Source organism: Trachypithecus francoisi, unplaced genomic scaffold (genome assembly GCF_009764315.1).
Source record: "Trachypithecus francoisi isolate TF-2019V2 unplaced genomic scaffold, Tfra_2.0 Contig01585, whole genome shotgun sequence".
NCBI lineage: Eukaryota > Metazoa > Chordata > Mammalia > Primates > Cercopithecidae > Trachypithecus > Trachypithecus francoisi.
Window position 1 is genome coordinate 6,987,981 of NW_022681444.1, and position 15,840 is coordinate 7,003,820.

Sequence of the window (15,840 nt, forward strand, 5' to 3'; positions counted from 1 at the left end):
AAAGGAGCATCCTGACTCTCCTTGGGCACACACAGACCCTCAACTTGCCCTACCCCATTGGTTCCTCTGGATCCATGACCGCTCCCACTCTCTGCCTCACACCCCATGCTCCCTTAATACTAAATCACTTCCGATTCTCTTAAGATCCCGGGGCATTTGGTTCTTCCTGGCCTTGGCCTGTGTGGCTCCCATTCTCTGAACTGTCCTGCCCACCTTTATTTGCCTCATCCAGGAAGCCTCCCTGACCCCTGCACCCTCCAGACCCTTTCATCGCCCTCCCCTGGAACAGAAATGTGCTTTTCACTGACTGGATTGGCCCAAAGAGATCTGAACCTGAGGCTGCCTCCTCATGTCACCGAGAGCCCTCTGGGGTGGGCACTATGCCTTGCTTGCCTCTTTGGTCATAGTGTCCACCGTGAAATCGGTCACATAGTAGGTGCTCAATGAACTCAAATTGAACTAAACTCAAGGACTTGGTCGGGGGGGTAGTGAGAAGACCAGCTGGGTTGTTTGGGGAAGTAAAGGATAAAGTTGGATGGAAAAGCACGAGGACCTTGGCTCTGTTTCTGGTTCTTGGGGTGGAATAATAATGACAGTGACACCAGTGGTGGTTGGTCCCAAAGGCCGTCTCATGCCAGGCAGAGGCTAAGTGCTTTATGAGAACATTATCAATCAATTCTCACAACAACCTTAGGAGGTACCAACTCTTATCAGCATCCCCATTTTAGAGATGAGGGCCCTGAGGCTGGGCCAGGAAGTTATCTTGATCTTGGCTGTTCCTGATTGGAGGAGTGGTGGGAGTTGGGGACAGGTGGCTCCGGCAGGGACCTGCAGGGAGGTTGCAGCTGGCCTGGCCTCTGGAAACAGCCATCTTGATGCTCTGCCCAAAAGTCTCTCTTTTTTTTTTTTTTTTGAGACAAAATCTCGCTCTGTCACCCAGGCTGGAGTCCAGTGGCATGATCTCAGCTCACCGTAACCTCCACCTCCCAGGTTCAAACAATTCTTCTGCCTGAGCCTCCCGAGTAGCTGGGACTACAGGTGCATGCCACCACACCTGGCTAATTTTTGTATTTTTAGTAGAAACAGGATTTCACCGTGTTAGCCAGGATGGTCTCGATCTCCTGACCTCGAGGTCCACCCTCCTTGACCTCCCAAAGTGCTGGGATTACAGGCGTGAGCCACCGCACCCAGCCCCCCAAGCCTCTTCTTTCCTTACTTCCTGTTCTCTGTCCTCATTATTCTGCCAGCCTGTCATTTTTTCCCCTTCCCAGCCTGCCCAGCCAGGATATGCGGCAGGAGGTTCATTTTTGAAAGTGTAAGAAGGGCTGCCGGGAGTGACTGTCTCACGGACACAGAGTGTGCGTTTGGGAAGATGAGACGGTTCTGGAGATGGATGGTGGGGATGGTTACACAACAACGTGAATGTGCTTGAAGCCACTGAATGGAACACGTACAAATGACTAAAATGGTAACTTTCTGGTATGGATATTTTACCACAATAAAAAAAAATTGCTAAAAAAATTGTAAAGAAAAAGTGCTTTGTGTTTGCTGAACTTTTGAGGATGGGCCACCCACTACACATTTGTGGTTTCCCAAGCGCCTCCCACGGGCCAGGCCACGCACTTCCTCCTTTCATTCTGGAAACCAGCTTGAGAAGAGAGGTGGCCTCTGCCTTGCAGATGAGACTGAGGTTCGGAGCCTGGCAGGGGCAAGGCTGTCTTTGCCAACCCGGCAGGCCTCTCTCTGATTCTGAGGAGCACGGCAGGGTCGGGGTAGGAACTTGGGCTCAGGATGGGTCTCTGGGCTGCGGAATCTTGAGCAAATTGCTTCCCATCACTGGTCTTCCTCTTCTGACGATCAGGGACAATAATCGTGTCCTCCCTCATGCAGGGGGAGGATTCGCTGAGATGTCAGAAGGTCCTAGCACAGCACCTTGGCCACCACCAAAAATAACATTCTCCCCAGAACTCTCTACAATGCCTCCCTTTCTGTCCAGAGGACAGAGGGCTGGAGGTACGGTCAAGAGACCCGTGTCAGGGTCTCAGCCCTGAGGCTGACTTTGTCTGTGACCTTGGGGAAGTCCCCTCCCTCCCTGGTCGTCAGGCTGCCCTCTGTAAAGTTAGGAGAGTGGGTAGCGTCAGCAGGGCTCTCTGGTTCTGGTTTTCTGGGGTTTCTCCCGTAATTGTGGCCCTGTCCAGAATCAGTGTCCTCTCTCCCACCTGCTCTCTGGGCAGAGGGGCCTGGGCCCCGTCTCCAGTTCCACCTTTGCCCTCAATCCCGTCTTCTCAGGAGCATCCAACCCCCAAGCAAGAGGAAGGGGAGAGGAAGGTGACGGCAACAGACAGAGTTCTTGACCCCAGGGTATGAGTTGCTGCCTGACACCCAGACCTGGCTTCTGACAGAAGCACCAGCAGGAACTGCCTGCAACTCCGGTGTGAATCCTGTCCAGCTTTCTGCCATTGGCTTGAATTGTTGCCTGGGAACTCTAGGTGCAAATCACCCCTTCTCTCCAATTACATGGTTTTTTGTTTGTTTGTTTTATTTTGTTTGTTTGTCTGTTTTCTGAGACGGAGTTTTGCTCTTGTTGCCCAGGCTAGAGTACAGGGGTGTGATCTTGGCTCACTGCAACCTCCGCCTTCTGGATTCAAGCAATTCTCCTGCCTCAACCTCCCCAGTAGCTGGGATTACAGGCATGCGCCACCATGCCCGGCTAATTTTTGTATTTTTAGTAGAGATGGGGTTTCCCCATGTTGGCCAGGCTGGTCTCAAACTCCTGACCTCAGATGATCCGCCCGCCTTGGCCTCCCAAAGTGCTGGGATTAAAGGCGTGAGTCACCGTGCCTGGCCTCCCCACAACTACATGTAAGTTTCAGGATCTCAGAGACACGCTTCCTTTTGCCTGTCTCTTCCACCATCTCCACAGGTCTGGGTCAGGGGGCACTCTCCAGATATTCCATAGTTTTAGGGGGCCATTTAGCTGGGATCCTGGACACTGGGAGCAAGAAAAAGAGAAAGATGGTGATTCCAAACTACAGGCTTCTGGAGGAAGAACACGTGCAGAGAAGAGCAGACAAGGTCAGCACTCTGGGGGCTCCAGCAGATGCCAGGATGGTGCACACAGAGGGCCTGGCACATGGGGGCTTAGTGACAGGACCTGAGCTATGGTGGTCACTGATAAATCACAATATTAAAAAATCCTAATGGGACATCCACAGGTGCTGGATGGAGAAACGCGAGCATTTGGAGACATTTGACCATGATGATAATTTTTACACTAGGTGATGCTTTAGGGGTGATCACTGCTTTTGAGGCACTGTGCTGAGCATTGACAGTCAAATCTCATTTACATCTTAGAATGAGGCAGAGACTGTTGACTTCTCCATTTTACAGATGGAGACTGTATTAGTCTGTTCTCACATTGCTATAAAGAACTACCTGAGACTGGGTAATTTATAAAGAAAAGAGGTTTAATTGGCTCATGGCTCTGGGTAATTTACAAAGAAAGGAGGTTTAATTGGCTCATGATTCTGAAGGCTACATAGGAAGCATGGCTGGGGAAGCCTCAGGAAACTTACAGTAATGGTGGGAGGCAAAGGAGAAGCAGGCACACTTACCTGGCTGGAGAGGGGAGAGGTACTGCCCACTTTTAAACAACCAGATCTCGTGAGAACTCACTCACTCTCATAAGAACAGCAAGGAGGAAGTCAGCCGCATGATTCAAAGACCCCCCACCAGGCCCCTTCTCTAACACTGGGGATTACAATTTGACATGAGATTTGGGCAGGGACAGAAATCCAAACTGTATCAGAGACACTAAGGCTTGGGGGAAGCTGTGCCCAAGGTCACACAGCTGGTAATGATGCAGGGCAGGTGAGCCCCCAGATCGGCGCTTAGCCCTGGAGGGTTCTTGGCTTTGCCCAGGAAAGAATTCAAGGGTGAGCTGCTGGTGTTAGGCAGCAGCTTGTGTTGAGACAGCCATGCACAACAGCAGCAGAGGTTCTGATCTGAGTGGAGCAGGGCTCCCCCATGGGCAGTGTGCCCAGAGTAGCAGCTCAGAGGCAGATCTGCACTCATATTTATTATACCCACTCTTATTTTATTTTACTTATTTTAAGGTGGTGTCTCACTCTGTCACCCGGGCTGGAGTGAAGTGGCACGATCTTGGCTCACTGCAACCTCCACCTCCCGGGTTCCAACGATTCTCTTGCCTCAGACTCCCAAGTAGCTGGGATTACAGGCACCCATCACCACACCCAGCTAACTTTTGTATTTTTAGTAAAGATGGGGTTTCACCTTGTTGGCCAGGATGGTCTCGAACTCCTGACCTCAGGTGATCTGCCTGTCTTTGGCCTCCCAAAATGCTGGGATTACAGGTGTGAGCCACCGTGCCTGGCCAATATATCCACTTTTAATTATTTGCAAATCAAGGGGCAGATTATGCAGCAATTTTAAGAAAAAGGGTGGTACTTTCCCAATGGTTGGGTTGTTGCCATGGAAAGGGGCAGTTACTGCTGAATGTTGTCATGGCATCGGTAAACTGACATGGCACACTGGTGGGCATGTCTTACAGAGAAGTGCTTTTGTTGCTTCCCTGTTTTAGCTAGTTCTCAATTTGGTCAGGTGTTTGAGCCCCGCCTCAGAGTCCAGTCCTGCCTCCTCCCTCACGAAATGGCTGAGATTGAGAGACACACGTGGGCTGGGATTGAGGAAGGCCCAGAATTAGGGAGTAATGGGGTTTGGGGAGGGCAGTTTACTGCCCAGGCTTGATGGGGGTGGTGGGGAGTTGGTGTTCAGTCTAGCAGGTGAGGAGCAGCCACAGTGGGCCAGGGATAAGGGAGCATCAGAAATCACACAAACGAGAAACAGTACTAAACAGACTTCTCCAGCCCTGACCAGACCTCAGTTCAGCGGGCACTGAAACGACCGTAGGTCCTATGAGGGAAGATCTAAATAAGCTTTCAAGTAAGAAAGGGAGCCCCCTGCTCCTCCATCTCATCCAGCCTCCATTTATTTATTTATTTATTTATTTGTTTATGACGGAGTCTCGCTCTGTTGCCTAGGCTGGAGTGCAGTGGTGAGATCTTGGCTCACTACAACCTCTGCCTCCCAGGTTCAAGTGATTCTCCTGACTTAGCTGCTCGAGTAGCTGGGATTACAGGCATGGGCCACCATGCCTGGTAATTTTTGTATTTTTAGTAGAGATGGGATTTTGCCATGTTGGCCAGGCTGGTCTTGAACTCCTGACCTCAGGTGATCCACCCGCCTCTGCCTTCCAAAGTGCTAGGATTACAGTCACAAGCCACTGCGCCCAGTCCACCAGCCTCCTTCTAGAGCTGAAACTGACTATGAGAAAATGTGGGCCTTCATCAGAAAATCCATTCATTCATATGCTCATTCATTCACTATCTACTAAGCAGCACGCTGTGCCAGGCCCTGTTCTTGTCCTGAAACATAGCAGGAAAAAGAGACAAAGCTTCCTGCCATCATGGCGTCTATGTTCTACTGGAGGGAGATGGACAGTAAGTGAAAAACTGCGTACATTATATACTTTATTAGAGGTGGCAGATACTACACAATGGAGAAAAATAAAGGCAGGGAGACAGAGGGAGTCCCAGGAAAGGTGGTTTGTGATATAAAATAAGGGGGATGGGCATGGTGGCTCACACCAATAGTCCCAGCTCTTTGGAAGGCCAAGGCAGAGGGATCGCTTGAGTCAAAGAGTTCAGAGCTGTAATAAGCTATGATTATGCCACTGCACTGCAGCCTGGGCAATACAGCAAAACCCCATCTCTATAAAAAAGAAAATTAGCCTGGGACGGTGGTGCACGTCTACAGTCCCACCTGTTTGGGGAGGCTAAGGTAGGAGAATTGCTTGAAACCAGGAATTGGAGGCCACAGTGAGTTATGATCATGCCGCTGCACTCCAACCTGCATGACAGAAGAAGACCTTGTCTCTAAAAATATAAAAAATAAAAAACAGCCAGTCATGGTGGCTTCATGCCTGTAATCCCAGCATTTTGGGAACCTGAGATGGGAGGATCACTTGAGCCCAGGAGTCTGAGACCAGCCTGGGCAATACAGTGAGACCCTGTCTCTACAAAAAAATAAAAAAAAATTAGCTGGACATGGTGGTGCCTGTAGTCCCAGGTACCTGGGAGGCTGAGGTGGGAGGATCATTTTAGCCCAGGAGTTTGAGGCTGCAGTGAGCCATGATCACATCACTGCACTCCAGCTAGGCAACAGAGTGAGATCCTGCCTCAAAAAAGAAAAAAAAAAAAAAGAAAAGAAAGGGTGTTGTTGACCAAGCCAGGATCCAGGCTGTATCATGGAAGTGACTGTTGAGGTGGGGGCTGATGGTGGCGGGGGGATGGGTAAAGGAGATAGCACACCGGGTGTGGGGGCTCATGCCTGTAATCTCGGCACTTTGGGAGGCCAAGACTGGAGGATCAGTTGAGCTCAGGAGTTTGAGACCAGCCTGGGCAATATAGTGAGACCCCCATCTCTACAAAAAATACAAAAATTAGCTGGGCATCATGGCGTGTACCTGTGGTCCCAGCTACTTGGGGGGCTGAGGTGGGAAAGTTGTTTGAGCCCATGAGTTTGAGGCTGCAGTGTTCTATAATCGCGCCACTGTACTCCAGCATGGGAGATGGAGCAAGACCCTGTCTCAAAAAATAAAAACATAAATAAATAAAAAGATCTCCAGCTGCTGTACCGGGAATGCTGAGGACTGAGTGGGGCAGACACAGGGAGCCCCGCCGGTGCCAGAATCCAGGCCAAGTGGAAGCGGCAGATGAGAAAGAATGAGGCTTAGGGTCTAATTGGAAGGTGGAGTTGCCAGGATTAGCTGACGCTTTGGATGAGGGTTTGTGAGAAGAGCTGAAGTCGGGAAGGATTCTAGAGTTCTGGGCTCAGGTCACTTGCTGGATGAGGAGCCATTAACTGAGAAAACAAAGCAAGTTTTGAGGGTGAAGGGAAGTTGTGTTGTAGACATGTTACATGTAAGGTGCCTGTTAGACACCCAGGCAGGGCGTGGGCAAGATGAGCCAGGAGTTGACGGGGAAGGGTGGGATGGAGGCGTTAGTGCGGGAGTCATAGTTCCAGAGGCGCCATTGCTGCCACCAGTTGGGATGAGACCACCTAGGCTGGGAGGGAGAAGAGGAGGGGCCTGTATCCGTCTCCCAGGGCTGCTGTGACACGGTGTCACAAACTGGGTGGCTTCAGACAACAGGAGTTTATTGTCTCACAGTTCAGAAGGCCAGAAGTCTGACGCTGAGGTGTCAGCAGTGCTGCTCTCCTTTCGAGGCTCTGGCTGGAGCCTTTTCTTGCCTCTTCCCAGCTCCTGGAGGTGGCTGGCCATCCTTAGTGTCCTTGGCTTCAGCTGTTGTCACATCTTGTTCTTCCCATGTGTCTCAGTCCTCTTGTAATAAGGATGCTCTAGGCATATTGGATTAAAGGTGAACCCTGCTCAGGTAGGACCTCATCCTAACTGGTAATGACCCCATTTCCACATAAGGTCTGAGTTACTGGGGATAGGATTTCAATACATCTTTTTTATTGTTTTATTATTATTTAAAGACATTTTTAGGTTATGCTTTTTTTTTTTTTTTTTTTTTTGAGACAGAGTCTCGCTCTGTCACCCAGGCTGGAGTGCAGTGGCATGATCTCGGCTCACTGCAAGCTCTGCCTCCCGGGTTCACGCCATTCTCCTGCCTCAGCCTCCTGAGTAGCTGGGACTACAGATGCCTACCACCACGCCCGGCTAATTTTTTGTATTTTTAGAAGAGATGGGGTTTCACCGTGTTAGCCAGGATGGTCTCCATCTCCTGACCTCATGATCTGCCCTCCTCGGCCTCCCAAAGTGCTGGGATTACAGGCGTGAGCCACCATGCCTGGCTAGGTTATACTTTTAAATTTTATTTTTATTTTGTATTTATTTATTTTTGAGACAGTCTTGCTCTGTTGCCCAGGTTGGAATGCAGTGGCATGATCTTGGCTCATTGCAACCTCCACCTCCTGGGCTCAAGCGATTCTTGTGCCTCGGCCTCCTGAGCAGCTGGGATTATAGGTGTGTGCCACCATGCCAGGCTAATTTTTGTATTTTTTTTAATAGAGACGGGGTTTCACTGTGCTTCTCAGGCTGGTCTCGAACTCCTGGCCTCAAGTGATCTGTCTGCCTCAGCCTCCCAAAGTGCTGGGATCACAGGCATGAGCCATTGTACCTGGCTTTGGTTATCCTTTTTTATATGGTGAAAAAAGTACACAACCATAAAATAGACCATCTTCGCCATTTAAACAAAAAAATTTTTTGAGACAGGGTCTCACTACGTTGCCCAAGCAGGAGTACAGTGGCTATTCGCAGGCGTGATCAGGGCTCACTGCAGCCTCCAACTCCTGGGCCCACATGATCCTCCTGTCTCAGCCTCCTGAGTAGCAGGGACTACAGTGTGTAACACTGAGCCCAGCCCCATCTTCACCATTTTTCAGTGCATAGTGCAGTGGCATTAAGAACATTCACATTCTCTGCAGCCATCACCAGCATCCGTCTCCAGAAACTTTTCATCTGCCTGAACTGAAACACTGCACCCAGTGAACACTAGCTCCTTATTCTCCCCTGCCCCAGCGCTGGGCAGCTGCCATTCTGGTTTCTAGCTCTATGAATTTGACTTCTCTAGGGATCTCATATAAATGGAGTCATACAGTCTTTGTTTTTTTGTGCGTCTGGCTTATTTCACTGAGCATAATGTCCCTAAGGTCAGTCCACACTGTAGCAAGAGTCAGAATTCCCTTCCTTTTAAGGGCTCTGTGATATACATCAACGGCATATCCTTTCCAAGGACACGAGTCAACCCGTAACAGTGTCCAGGGCCTGAGTCTTGGTCATTGCAAGCATTTTAGAGGCCATAGACATGGAGAGGAAGGAACCAGCCAAGAAGCTTGAGGAAGCGTGGCGGTCAGGTTGGAGCGGAAAGAATCATGAGTGCCTGCAGTGGGTATCGAGGCAGAGGGAGTGATGCCAGGGCCACAGCCTGCTGAGGGTCAGGGAAGAGGAGGCTGGAGATCGACCATCGGGTGAGCAGTGGGGAGGCCATTGATGAGCTTTATCAGAGCAATGTTGGTGGACAGAGGGTGTGGTGCCTATCTGGAGTGGGTTCTGGGAGCCTGGGATGAGAAGAAGCAGACACAACAGGTAGAAAACTCTCCCTCTCTCTTTTCTTCTAGAGACAGGGTTTTGCTGTGTCACCCAGGCTGGAGAGCAGTAGTGCCATTATAGCTCACTGCAGCCTCAAACTCCGCGGCTCAAAATCCTCCTACCTTGGCCTTCCAAAGTGCTGGGGTTACAGGGGTGAGCCACTGCACCTGGCCAACTCTTTTGATAAATGTTGCCATAAAGGGGAGAGAGAAATGGGGTGATGGTCAGAGAGACGGGTGTGGTCAGAGGCTTTCTGAGGGTGGGAGTGGCCGTGGACCTTCTGGATACTGGTGAGAACTGTGCCGCAGGGATGGGATTCTGGGTGATGAAGGGCAGAGGGGGGGAGTTGGGATCTGGTGCAAGACAGGGTTGCCTGGGGACCTGAGTGTCCATGTCTGGAAGCGGGAAGATGGCTGAGGGACAGGCCCAGGCGCCCAGGGGTAGGAGCCAAGGGGGCCGTCCTGGGGTTTTCTCCTTCTTGTCTCTGTGCCTCTGAAATAAAAAGCAGGGTCGCCAGGTGAGAGAGAGTCGGAGAGATGGTGTGGGTGGGCGAGGGACGAGGAGGAGGCCCGGAATTGTGACCCAGGAGGGGGCAAGTGGACGGGCAGGGAAGGAGGTTTGACCGATGGAAATCATGCCATGCCAATGGCACGTCCACGCTTTCTCATTTCATTTTCCCAGCTCTCTATGTGGCGTCTGTCATTTTTATTTCCCATTTTACAGAGGTGGAGACTTTAAGGCTGAGGAAGGTGCCGTGGTCTCAATGTGTGTGCCCCTCAAATGCATGAGTTGAAACCTCACCCCTAAGGTGGTGGCATGAGGAGGTGGGGCCTTTGGGGGTGACCTGGTCATGAGGGTGGAGCCCTCAGGACTGGGATTCATGCCCTTATAGAAGAGGCCACAGAGAGCTGTCTTGTCCCTTCCACATGAGGACGCAGAGGTGTGGTGCTGTCTAAGAACCAGAAAGTGACCCTCCCCAGACACTGAATCTGCTGGTGCCTTAATCTTGGACTTCCAGCCTCTGGAACTGTGAGAAATCAATCTCTGTTGTTTTTCTTTACTTTTTTTCTTTTTTGAGACAGGGTCTCACCCTGTCGCCCAGGCTGGAGTGGCTGGCACAATTACGGCTCACCGTAACCTCAACCTTCCCGGCTCAAGCGATCCTCAGATTCCTGAGTAGCTGGGACCGCAAGTGTGCACCACCACACCTGGCTAATTTGATTTTGTTTTTCATGTTTTATAGAGAAAGGGTCTTACCAAGTTGCCCAGGCTGGTCTCCAACTCCTGAGCTCAAGTGATTCTCCCAAAGTGCTGGGATTACAGGCATGAGCCACTTTGCCTGGCCTAATCTCTATTGTGTTTTATTTTTATTTTTGAATTTTTTTCCTTTTACTACATATGTAACAAAACTGCACTAATCTGTATTTTATAAGCTACCTAGTTTATAGTATTCGTTTCAGCAGTCCAAACAGACTAGCATAGAAAGTAATACAAGTTTCCTTTGATTATATAATCTGTAAGACTGACCACCAAACAATCCTGTCCAAATCCCGAAAGAAGCCTGAAGACTATTTATTCAATTACAAAATTACATTTTTTTCTCTCTGTAAAAATACTAAAAGTTTATTTCAGAAAATTAAAAAATTCAAAGTAAGGTAAATATGAAAAAAATTTTAAATGCTTATAGTTTCACCACCCAGGAATAATGACTGTTAAATGGGGTGATTTCCTTGCAGTAGTGTTTTTTATGCATATTAACTGGCAGACGTGATGCTGTGTGTTCAGCAAATCCTGTTTCCCTTCTCCTCCGACATGCATCTAGACTACATTTCCCAGCCTTCCCTGCAAGGAGAGTGTCACATGACTGAGTCTGACCAATGGAATGTGGGAGAAGGTAATGTCCCTTACTTATCAGCCTGTTCCATAAAATCTTCTATTACTCCTTCAAGTTCTCTCTTCTTTGGATGCTCTCAGGACGGGAAGGACCCAGTGAAGGACTCCAACACCCTAGTGAGCAGCCAAGCTGCTAGATGGAAGAAACCAGGGTTCCCAAATGAGCCAGTAGAGTCCAGACCCCTCCCATCCCATGCTGGCCCACATTTGGTAGTGTCTTGGGGAGAAACGAACCTTAGTTGTGTTAAGCCATTGAACTCTGGGAGTTGTTGGTTAAAGCAGTTAGCCTTACACAGCAACATCACATAAATATTGGAATCATATTAAGATACCCTTTTCCAGGGGCGGTGACTCATGCCTGTAATTCCAGCACTTTGGGAGGCCAAGGCAGGCGGATCACTTGAGGCCAGGAGTTCAAGACCATGCCGGCCAACATGGTAAAACCTCATCTCTACTAAAAATACAAAAATTAGCCAGGCCTGATGGCACGTGCCTCTAATTCCAGCTACTCGGGAGGCTGAGGCAGGAGAATCACTTGAATCCAGGAGGTGGAGGTTGCAGTGAGCTGAGATCATACCACTGTCACTCCAGCCTGGGTGACAAAATGAGACTCTGTCTCAAAAAAAAAAAAAAAAAAAGACACCCTTTTAGGCTGATTTATTATTATTGTTACTATTACTTAACATTTATCATAACCTTTCACCGTATTAGTAAATCACTTTTTTTTTTTTTTGAGACAGAGTCTTGCTCTGTTGCCCAGGCTGAAGTGCAGTGGTGCAATCTGGGCTCACTGCAACCTCCGCCTCCCGGGCTCAGGTGATCCTCCCACCTCCACCTCCCAAGTAGCTGGGACTACAGGCGCCTGCCACCATGCCCAAGTAATTTTTGTATTTATTTATTTATTTGAGATAGAGTTTAGCTCTTATTGCCCAGGCTGCATTGCAGTGGTGCGATCTTGGCTCACTGCAATCTCTGCCTCCCAGGTTCAAGTGATTCTCCTGCCTCAGCCTCCCGAGTAGCTGGGATTACAGGCATGCACCACCACGCCTGGCTAATTTTGTATTTTTAGTAGAGACGGGGTTTCTCCATGTTGGTCAGGCTGATCTCAAATTTCTGATATCAGATGATCCGCCCACCTTGGCTTCCCAAAGTGCTGGGATTACAGGCGTGAGCCAGTGCGCCCGGCCTGATTTTTTGTATTTTTAGTAGAGATGGGGTCTCACCATGTTGGCCAGGTTGGTCTTGAACTCTTGGCCTCAAGTGTTCCGACTGCCTTGGCCTCCCAAATTGCTGGGATTACAGGCATGAGCCACCATGCTGGGCCCATATTATGAAACCACTTTTGACAGCATAATTTTAATGGTTGCATAGAAGTCCATTATCATTATTTATGACCCAGTCCCGTGTGGACATGTAGGTTGCTCCTGACATTTGCGTTTGTATGTCATGCTCCAGTGAACATCCTGGTGATGAACTGGGTGGCCCCATCTGCAGATGCCCCTGTGAACTTCCCTTGGTTTCCTACCTAAGCCTCTCCTGCAGGGTGCCCTAACTCTGCAGAAACTATCTGTAGAAATGAGTGTAGGGGGCCAGGCACGGTGGTTCATGCCTACAATCCCAGTACTTTGGGAAGCCAAGGTTGATGGACCACTTGAGGTCAGGAGTTCGAGACCAGCCTGGCCAACATGGTGAAACCCCATCTCGAACAAAAATACAAAAATTAGCTGGGCATGGTGGCACGAGCCTATAATCCCAGCTGCTTGGGAGGCTGAGGCAGGAGAATCACCTGAACCTGGGAGGCAGAGGTTGCAATGAGCTGAGATTGCATGATTGCATTCCAGCCTGGACAACAGAGTGAGACTCTGTGTCAAAAAAAAAAGAGTATAGGGTGTACGAGGTGAAACGTACGTTCTTGGGCTAAGTTGTGTGAAAAGCCTGGATTTTCCAGATCTGATCTCTTTTTGCCTTGTGCTCTCTTTCCTGCTGATGTTTTGGCAGTTGGAGGAGGAGGGGTGACAAAACCGAATCTCTCTTTTTTTTTTTGTAAAGTCGTCTCTTACAGGCAAATATGTGATCCGTTCAAAGGCCTATCCCTTGTAAGAGTGGTTTCTCTGCACTGGAGGGATCTCCCTCCTGTTTCCTTTTGAAGATGGTGTTTGGCTGTGTGGAGAAGCTTTCATGGGCCGGGAAAGGAGTCTCTTACCCTACCTGCCATCGCTGGACCTGCTCAGGAGTGGCGGATCTGGCCTACCCTGGTCTCTGGGCACCGCATCCACATTCTCTGAGGCTGACTGGACTCTGCTTTGCCCTGAAAACTTCCAATTCACAGCCAATCTTCTTCCCATATGTTGTTTTTTTCTGTGGCTGCTCTAATAAAGTCCCACAAACCCGGTGGTTGAAAACCACAGAAATGTGTTCTCTCACAGTCCCAGAGGCCAGAAGTCTGAAACCAACGTGCGGGCAGTGCTGTGCCTCCTCTGAAACCTCTAGGGGAAGGTCCTTTCTTGCCTTTCCGGCTTTAGCCCTAGATTTACAAATGCATCGCTCCACTCTCTGCCTCCAATGTCACACGGCATTTTCCTCTTCTTGTAAGGACACCACTCATATTGGATTAGGCCCCACCTAATGACCTTGTCTTAATTATATCTGCAAGGACCCTATTTCCAAATAAGGTCACATTCACAGATACTGGGGGTTAGGGCTGCAGCATATCTTTTTGCGGGACACATTTCAACCCATAAGACTATCCCATTCAGCTCCTAGGTTTCCTCCACTCAGCTGCAGGGGTTGGAGGGGTCTCTGTGAGACTGTCTTCAGCCCATCTGCCTGGGGACTGGGGACCCTTAGTCATTTCAGTCTGCTGCAGCCTGGCCACACTGGATGCAATGTCAGGCCTAAGGTGAGCCTTGCAGACCCCTTAGGACGCATCCTGGGGACACAGGCACCAGCTCCGATGTCCTCGGATCCCTCAAACCTATCTGAATCTTTCCACTGCCCCCAGGCCCCTTACACCTGACCTCCAGCCTCCCTTCCTCTCCTCCTGCCCTGAAAGGGTCTTCCACTCCCCGCTGCTGTCTAGCAGGGATTCTCCTTGTGTCACAGTCCCCTTCTTCCCTAGTCAGAAATGCAGATGGTATCCACACGGCTCTTCATGGGACCAAACGCTTCATGGTTTAAGTTTTATGGTAGGAGAGATGCCGGGGAGAGAGAAAATGTACTGAAATTAGCGACAGGGGAAACACTGCAGGAAAGATTTCCAAAATTCAATATGCCTGTTGAAATGGTTTTGACGTTGAGCCCTATTTGCCTTGACTTTTTTTGTTTGTTCTTTTTCTTTTTTTTTTTTTTTGAGACGGAGTCTCACTCTGTCGCTCAGGCTGGAGTGCAGTGGCCGGATCTCAGCTCACTGCAAGCTCCGCCTCCCGGGTTTACGCCATTCTCCTGCCTCAGCCTCCCGAGTAGCTGGGATCACAGGCGCCCGCCACCTCGCCCAGCTAGTTTTTTGTATTTTTTTTAGTAGAGACGGGGTTTCACCGGGTTAGCCAGGATGGTCTCAATCTCCTGACCTCGTGATCCGCCCGTCTCGGCCTCCCAAAGTGCTGGGATTACAGGCTTGAGCCACCGCGCCCGGCCTCTTTTTTTTTTTTTTTTGCGATGAAGTCTCGCTGTGTCGCCCAGGCTGGAGTGCGGTGGCATGATCTCAGTTCACTGCAACCTCCACCTCCTGGGTTCAAGCAATTCTCCTGCCTCAGCCTCTTGAGTAGCTGGGATTACAGGCATGCATCTCCACGTCATGCTAATGTTTGTGTTTTTAGTAGAGACCGGGTTTCACCATGTTGGCCAGGCTGGTCTTGAACTCCTGACCACAGGTGATCTGCCCACCTTGGCCTTCCAAAGTGCTGGGATTACAGGGGTGAGCCGCCACGCCCAGCCTTGCCTTGACCTTTGAAAGGCAAACCCTGGCCTTGTTTCCTCTCCTAGCCCAGTTACCTGCTTAGCCAGCCCAGCCATGCTTCCCAGTCAGTCTCCCACCGCTCCAGGCCTCTTCTGGCCCCTTGGCACACGTTCTCATTTTTCTGGAACACTCTTCCCCTGTCCCTTTCCCTGGACACTTCCTTCTCATGCTTTGGGTCCCAGCTTGTACAATACTTCATCCGAGAAGCTGTCCCCCATGCCCCAGACACGTGACCCCCACTATGGGCTGCCTGATACCCAAAGCACTTGTGGCTGTATGTTTTACATTGGTGACCCTCAGTGGACGACAAACTCCATGAGGGCAGGTGTTTATTCACCTCTGCTGTTCCCACTACTGGCACTTGGTAGTAACATAGGGTGGGACTAGACTCTGGAGGCAGACCTTGGACACTGGAACAAATTGAGGACTAGCTAAAACAAGCCTGGGGTAGAAGCACCTCTTCATAAGGCTTGCCCACCAGTGTGCCATGCCAGTTTACCATTGGTATGGCAACACCTGGAAATGACTGTCCTTTCCGTGGCAACAGCCCAATGACCCGGAAGTTACCACCTTTTCCCTAGAAATTTCTGCATGAACTGTCCCTTAATTTGCATATAATTAAACGTGGGTATCCATATGAGTGCAGAATTGGCTCTGAGCGGCCACTCTGGGCACACAGCCTGGCAGGGAGCCCTGCTCTGCAGGGAGCAGTTCCTCTGCTGGGCTAGGCATGGCCGCTTTAATACAAGCTAGCATCTAACACCACCAGTTCACCCTTACATTCTTTCCTGGGTGAAGC

At 50.0% G+C, this 15,840-nt stretch overlaps 1 long non-coding RNA gene across 2 annotated transcripts; it reads left to right on the forward strand.

Annotated features, from left to right (window-relative positions):
* Positions 1-1,643: 1,643 nt before the first annotated feature.
* LOC117073026 lies at positions 1,644-14,367 on the forward strand. Of its 2 annotated transcripts, none has more exons than XR_004433074.1 (5): positions 1,644-1,772; positions 2,290-2,361; positions 2,924-3,075; positions 11,016-11,087; positions 13,136-14,367. It is a non-coding gene; the product is annotated as an uncharacterized LOC117073026 (long non-coding RNA). The 2 variants fall into 2 exon arrangements; XR_004433068.1 differs by having other exon boundaries at positions 10,930-11,087; positions 13,136-14,366.
* The last annotated feature ends 1,473 nt before the right edge of the window (positions 14,368-15,840 follow it).